General features: G+C 43.0%; 1 long non-coding RNA gene across 1 annotated transcript; it reads right to left on the reverse strand.

Moving 5' to 3' along the window:
• Positions 1–1,709: 1,709 nt before the first annotated feature.
• Positions 1,710–3,198, reverse strand: LOC141128468 (uncharacterized). Its single transcript, XR_012241696.1, has 3 exons — positions 2,670–3,198; positions 2,059–2,306; positions 1,710–1,950 (listed from the first exon to the last, which is right to left on the reverse strand). It is a non-coding gene; the product is annotated as an uncharacterized lncRNA (long non-coding RNA).
• Positions 3,199–8,089: the final 4,891 nt, after the last annotated feature.

Below are 8,089 nucleotides of genomic sequence, written 5' to 3' on the forward strand. Positions count from 1 at the left end.
TTGGTACAACACTTTTCAGCTTTGATCCAGACACAGTGAACAGCCATTGAGCTTTGTTTTGTGTTTTTTTTATTAGGGGGTAATAACTTGGATGGGCATAGGAATTATGGGATAACCAACTTGATATTGACAAAACCAGGGACAACTTCCTCCCTATATACAGCTGTATTCTTCTGTACAACTCCAATTGATTCCTCTGTTTAGCTCCAATCGATTCAGCTGTATAAGCTAACAGTCTCTGTTAGATTGGCAACAGCCTCTTACAGGCTAGGAACTCTCAGCCCCTCTGGAAAGTAGCACAATGTGTTGTGAACTTCATCTTGGAGCACTTCTTTTCACCAGTCTACCCGACTGACTCTCTGGAGATCTCCGAGGGCAAGGTTGAAGAAGACTTAAAGCGTAGGTCCTCCCACCGCTGCAGAAATTAAAAGCCATCAGCTGCACATACTGCACATACGCCTCTATTGCAAGTAGGGGAACCCGGCAGTGTAGCCTTACGGCTTCACGCCGGGAACCCTACTGCGTATGCGCGAGGCTCCGCACCTCTCTCCTAATGGCCCGGTGGCTGGGGAAGGAAAAGGGAGAAGGAGGGAGGAGGAGGGAGCCCGAGCAGTGATGCAAATATCTGTGGCTGAGGCTCCCAGAAGTGGGGACAGGATACCTGTGAAAGACAGGTATCCTGTCCCTCCCCGAAAGGAGCACACCGCTGTCTTCAGGAGAGAACTGCTACATGTGGCAGTCTCTCCCCTTGTAGGTCCTAGCACCATGCTGTAGTACTCACACTCGTATCCTTGCTCCCACTACCCCTGAGGAAAAACTCCTTCCACACTTTTCAAGATATCAAGATCCTCCCAGGCCAGCTCCTGAGCCCTGGCCCCAGATAGAGCACCCCCCCAGACTAGGGGGTATGCCTCAAGGCCAACAGCCTCCTCAACACTGCATATCCATCTTCCACCCAACTCTCCTGCCAGCATGATTTATCCATATTTAAGCGCTCACTTAGTCCCCTGCCAGGCCCACCACCTGGGGATTGGCTAAGCTCCCCTAATATGCAGAAAAACCCTGCCAGCCTCTGCACTCTAGCTTCCAGAACAATCTCTGACATTCCAGAACCAGGGGGGACAACAGAGAGCTGTTGGTATAAGTAATGCTGCTGTGAACTCTATTAACCCTGACCTAGATTCAAAGAATCACAGGCTTACACATGAGTGTCAGGGCTGGGCTCTCAGCCCTCCCTTCTCTGTGTTTAGGTTGCTGATAATTGCCAGTACTCATCATCCCACAGTGGCTCACCTGTTGATCATCTCCTGTTCGTCAGTCAAGCCCACAGCCAGCCCCCTTCTGGCTATTTAAACTGCCTGGTTCATTTCTTCAATGCCTTCGCCTTGTAAAGCAGTTGACCTGATTGGGCTCCACAGTTACCATAACCATGTCTCCATCCCTGTATATACATTAAAAAGCAAAAGAGAGGGGCAGTGGGACTTTAAATGAGGCATGGGTAGGTCTTTGAAAAAGTCTAGGATACCTTATGTTAAATTAACTATCACCACCCCTTAAGGGGCTTAAAAGCTGTATAGCCATAGAGAAATGCTAATCAAAGAAATGCATAGACATCAATTCATGAGTAATATAATAATCATAGTATAATGCATCATAATATACAATACATAAATCATGCACATCGAGGCACAATAAAAATAGTAGTCATGTTGATAGAAACGTTGTTTATAAACGCTGTTTGAAAATAATTGATACAAGCAATCACAGTTCTAAAATGGGTATACAAAAAAGGTGAACAAGGTACTCCGAATAACAATGTTAATAAGTATAAATGGTATACGATAGAATTCATAGATGAACCAAACTTGAAATGGCAACCCTGAGTGTAGACTCTACGCGTTTCATGGCGTTTAAAGCCAATCATCAGGAGTGGGATGCATCAAGAGATGACTAGAAAAATAAATAAAACAAATCAATAAGTAGATCATTGGAGTCTCGATTAAAATCATGCTTACACAAGGTAAAGCAGGTATTTTAGAATATATAAATGCACATTACCTTTTGGCAACAACCCAGTACATAACCCAAACAGTCCAATTGTGGAATAATGAAGGTGGCCCTGAGAGAGCTGTCTCCCCCGGGGTTGAGGCCAAGGACACACAAGGCTAACCCCCAAACCGAAACTCCACATGGGGGCTGGAGAATCAGAGAGGGGGTAGAGAGGAACAGCAGCCAGGGAGAAAGACAGACAGCCAAAACACACTTCCCAAGTAGGAGGCATACATGTATGGGCCACAGATGAAGTTCTGCAATAAATGAAAGAAAAAGAATAATAAGGAGGAGATGTGTAACAAAGAGATGGGGATGAGTGTGTCAAAAAAAAAAAAAAAAAAAATAGAACAATGTTGTGAATGAAGAAAAGTAAAATGTAAAACCAAGCAGGCGCTAGAGTGTGTCTGACACCTGCCCCAAAAAAATAATTGGGTGGTGAGAACCAACAAACAAAAGATATATATAAATAATGTATACTAGCAATGTTGCCAATGTATTGGTATTTAAATGAGAGGCATAAAAATAAAATAAATAAATAAATAATGCACACCTGTGTACAGAGAAATCAAGCATGATGTGAATAGGTGTGTAATAATGAAGAGAAACAGCCTGATTACCTGAGGTGTGGATGAAGACCCATATATCCTCTCCTCCTGAGAAAAAAGTGTGGAATGAACTGCCAGCTCATCCCGACCTTTGTATCCTCAGCCTAAGGGCGTGTCCCAGCCAACGTCATGCAATCACGTTTGGCCAAAGAAATAGACGGGGCAAACAACCAACTGAGGCACAGAGATCTCAGCAGCAGTTCATCCCCGCCCATCAAGCCTGAGTGAGATGGAGGGAGCATAAACGCAGGTCGGCGTCGGAAGGACACCGCACCAGCGGCATGCTGGGCATGACGCCGATGCGCCAAGATCCAGCCCCGCCCCCATCGCTGAAGAGATGGGTGGGGGGAGAAGGAGCTGGGCGCATCGCAACCCCGGGGGAAGAGAGATCAATCAGAAAGGACCACCCACCCTGTGGGTGGGGCGTGCCAAACAGGCAATGGAAAAAACAACAACAAAAGGAAGAGATAAAGAGTGGACTGTATCTCTAAACTAACAGAGGGTAGAGACTAAATTGAAATAGCCAGTGATCCAAAGAACGAGTAGGTTACTGAATGGACCAAATGAAGAGGAAGTAAGAAAACGGATGCCAGCGTAAAAATAGCTCTTGGGACTAAAAGCCCAGATTAAGTAGTTGCGTTAGTGAAGTGGGGCATGACAGGTCAAAGAGGGAAACGGGTGTCTTCCACCCAAATAAACATATTGTAAAGCAGTTGACCTGATTGGGCTCCACAGTTACCATAACCATGTCTCCATCCCTGTATATACATTAAAAAGCAAAAGAGAGGGGCAGTGGGACTTTAAATGAGGCATGGGTAGGTCTTTGAAAAAGTCTAGGATACCTTATGTTAAATTAACTATCACCACCCCTTAAGGGGCTTAAAAGCTGTATAGCCATAGAGAAATGCTAATCAAAGAAATGCATAGACATCAATTCATGAGTAATATAATAATCATAGTATAATGCATCATAATATACAATACATAAATCATGCACATCGAGGCACAATAAAAATAGTAGTCATGTTGATAGAAACGTTGTTTATAAACGCTGTTTGAAAATAATTGATACAAGCAATCACAGTTCTAAAATGGGTATACAAAAAAGGTGAACAAGGTACTCCGAATAACAATGTTAATAAGTATAAATGGTATACGATAGAATTCATAGATGAACCAAACTTGAAATGGCAACCCTGAGTGTAGACTCTACGCGTTTCATGGCGTTTAAAGCCAATCATCAGGAGTGGGATGCATCAAGAGATGACTAGAAAAATAAATAAAACAAATCAATAAGTAGATCATTGGAGTCTCGATTAAAATCATGCTTACACAAGGTAAAGCAGGTATTTTAGAATATATAAATGCACATTACCTTTTGGCAACAACCCAGTTGATCATCTCCTACTCATCAGTCAAGCCCACAGCCAGCCCCTGGCTATTTAAACTCCCTGGTTCATTTCTTCAATGCCTTCGCCTTGGTCAACATATCTAGAGACTCTCTGCTGTGTTCCTGTTGAAGACTTGCCTTGCTGATGTCCCTTCTGGTTCCTGATCCTGTCTGCTGCCTCTGACTACGCTGATCTCTGGCTTCCTGATTTCCTGGCTTGTTCTGACTACCCGATTTGGCTACCGAACCCTGGCTAAGGTTACCAATTGTACCATTTTTACCATTTTATTAAAAGGTGTGATTTTTACTGCATTTTCTGTCTACATCTGTTTCATTGTTCCTGACAGTAGGCAAAGGCCATCAATTCAGAAAATGCAGGCAATCCACCTAGTAGTAATATTTTTTCCAGATTAAATGAGCAGGATCACAGCATGGATCAGTTTGCCATAGCGCTGCAGATGCTCCTGATTTGCACTGCTCACTTGGATCCTCCCACTGTGGTTGTTCTGGCACAACCTGTGTTGCAGGCCATCCCTGTTGCTGCTCCAGTCTCTGTGCAGGCACCCGCCTTGAATATTACCTCTGTAAGAGGTATGTCTGGTCCTGCTCTGCTTCCCCAGCGATTTGGGGGCAATCCAGTTCAATGCAGTGGGTTTCTCAACCAGGTTGGAATATATTTTGCTTCTGTCCGTGAGGAACGCCTGGGGCAGCATCTCAAAGTAGGCTTCATTATTTCTTTGCTTACTGATATAGCCTTGGCCTGGGCAAACCCTCTATGGGAGACACAAAAACCCATTGTCCTAAGTTAGGCTTAATTCACACCTATGCATTTTTAGTGCTTTTTGCAGATTTGCTCTGCAGAATGTGTTCCATAGGATACCATGTTAAATGGGCTGTAGTGCAAATCTGCAAAATGCAAAAAGGACTAAAAATGCATAGATGTGAATCAAGCCTTACCCTGAGTTTGTGGCTTCCTTTAAAAGTGTATTTGACGTTCCCATACACCCCACTTCTGCTGCCAAGAGCCTCATGTCCATCAAACAGAATACGAGAACTGTTTCTGATTACGCCATTGAATTCCGCACACTGGCAACAGAGGTCGCTTGAAACAATGAGGCCCTCGTGGCTGCTTTTTCTCATGGTCTCTCAGATAACATCAAAGATGAGATAGCAGCCCGAGACATACCAACAGATCTGGAGAAGTTGATCACGTTTGCCATACTCATTGACTTCAGACTCCAAGAGAGACCTTCCTTTAAGGAGTGCTTGCGGAAGCCTCCTGTACATTTGGCACTGAGCTTTGCAGTTCCACCGTTGCCTCCTGGTACCGAGTCTGCCAGTGAAGTAGAACCCATGCATATGGGCTTCACATGTCTCTCTTTGGATGAGAGGGTCTTTAGGAGGAGAGAGAAAGTGTGCCTTTTTGTGGCCAGGCAAGTAATTTCTTGAAGTCTTGTCCTACCCATCTGGGAAACGCTTGCACCTGAGGTTCTGTAGGGGACCGACCTTAGGTGGCATTGTTACGTCCCCAGTAACCTTAAAGAATAAGCCTCTAGTTCCCATAACCCTCTCGTGGTCTGAGTCATCCATCGATACACAGGCTCTAACCTTTTGGTCCTCCGAGGGGGAGGGGTCGTTGAGGAGGGGGAGACTGGGCTCTCAGCCCTTCCTTCTCTGTGCTCAGGTTACACAGCTGTCAGTTAATTGCCAGTACTCATTGTTCCACAGTTGCTCACCTTTTGATCATCTCCTACTCATCAGTCAAGCCCACAGCCAGCCCCTGGCTATTTAAACTACCTGGTTCATTTCTTCAATGCCTTTGCCTTGGTCAACATATGTAGAGACTCTCTGCTGTGTTTCTGTTGAAGACTTGCCTGGCTGACGTCCCTTCTGGTTCCTGATCCTGTCTGCTGCCTCTGACTATGCAGATCTCTGGCTTCCTGATTTCCTGGCTTGTTCTGACTACCCGATTTGGCTACTGAGCCCTGGCTATGTTTTGACTACGTTTACCAGTTGTACCATTTTGTTAAAAGGTGTAATTTTTACTGCATTTTCTGTCTTCATCTATTTCATGGTTCCTGACAATAAGTCAGGATATAGTTTTCCTACTCTTACACTAGAAGCACACTACAGGGTACTACATATGATTGCAATATCATCTCCTAATTTTATTTCTCCCTCGGTGAAATCTATTGTGTAATTGGCATGCTTTCCTTTGACAAAAACCAGCTGTGTCACAGATTACATTTTTCTCATTTTCCCTATTAAATAAGTGATACATTTCTCAAAATATTTTCTTAGTTCTTGATATTTCTCCATATTTAGTTTATGTAAGGTCAGCCCTGCTCTTCTCCTTACAAAGTTTAGAATTTTCCCATCTACTGTATCTTCCAAAGTACCTTTTTATATTCTCCCATTTATTTTTCATTTCCATATGTATAATTTTTTATATTAGGAAAGATCTGTAATCATAGGCCAAAGGGGCAATATCCTTCTTCAAGTTATCTTTCTAAAAATGTTATGTGCCAAAAAATGGCTGATATTTGGCCACTATTTTTCAGCTTGAAACAAAATTACAATGTCATGATCTGTTGTATCTAGATTTCCAAATTTAGATTGAAGTTGACATTTCTTATTACAATGTCATGATCTGTTGTATCTAGATTTCCAAATATAGATTGAAGTTGACATTTCTCATTATCCAGGAGGACCCTTGTGTGTTGCGTTTGTTACAATATGATTTTTTTTTATTAATCAGACATAAGATACATGGGACATAACATTACAATAGTGGTTGGTCATAGAGATATTGTCAGTTTTTTGGCTTGAGTAGATTTCTCAAACAAATGCGGGTTCATACAATGGAGTTAGATGCCATTGTTGTATTACAGTTTAAACAGGCTACTGTCTCTATAGCTACAGTACACAAGTAAGAGATTTGTCAGGTGTTGGCTCAATTAGACAATGGGTACGTAGATACAGTTTTCAACAGTCCATTGTCTACATAGTTACAGTAAACAGGTATGTTTTCTGTTGTTTGGTAACTATGGTAAACAACCTGGCACATAAAAGGGGGATTCAGGCATAAGCTAGGGACACACACACACACACACACACACACACACCATCATGCTGTAACATCTGACGCCACTCATGATAGAAGAAACTTGCCTGATGCTCCAGGAGAATCATTGCAAATGGAGATTGTGAACATACAGTAACAGAAGATAAGTAACCTTTAAGTGTATTTGTACTATTATAGACCATAGGCTGTTCAGTTTGCTAGGCATTTTGCTTGTTGTAGATATCTGTCAGTCCTGTATTGTATTCCTAAGATTGTAATAGTTTTTGTATGTACAGCATCTTTGTATAGTAAAGCACATTTACACATTGCAGAAATATCAGCTTCCTTGCTTATACCACAGAGTAACCTTGCTAGATAGACGCAAGCAAAACATTTGGGGGCTCGTGCCGTGATCTGTGCTATAATTCAACTGAAGCAGACCTGTTTTTCTGTAGTGTGTTGTGTAGCTTGTGCTAGGTAAAATGCTGTGTAAGATGTTTAGGAAAAGCAAGGCTGCAGAGGGTTCTGGTGGCCAGAAGGAAGTATGCAGCTTTCCTATCTGGGCCAGAGACAATGAGTGGGAGCCTCTTGCTAAAGAATTTGTGAAGTATGCTTCTCCCTTGAAGCTGACTTGGGGTCATAAAGTCTCAGATCATTTTGTAGATTTTAGCCTTAAGGGTTTGGATTTAAGTAAAAAAGAGAAGAGGACAGTGTCCACAGTGGGCTGGTATTTCCTTAATGCTATTTACACTGAATCACAGAGAAGGGAGAAGGCAGAGGCAGAAGTTAAGGTATTAAAAAGACCAGCTAGCAGTTGCTTCAGAGTGTGTTCGTTCAACTGCTAGTCGGGCTGATGATTTACAAGAGCGGTGCGCAGCCCTCGTGACCAAATCAATTAATGCCTTAAGGAAAAGGAAGGGTCGTAAACCTGTTAGTAAAGCCAGGGTACGTGCCATTGTCACATCCCAAAATTGGGAT

Source organism: Aquarana catesbeiana, linkage group LG02 (assembly GCF_042186555.1).
Source record: "Aquarana catesbeiana isolate 2022-GZ linkage group LG02, ASM4218655v1, whole genome shotgun sequence".
Classification (NCBI taxonomy): domain Eukaryota; kingdom Metazoa; phylum Chordata; class Amphibia; order Anura; family Ranidae; genus Aquarana; species Aquarana catesbeiana.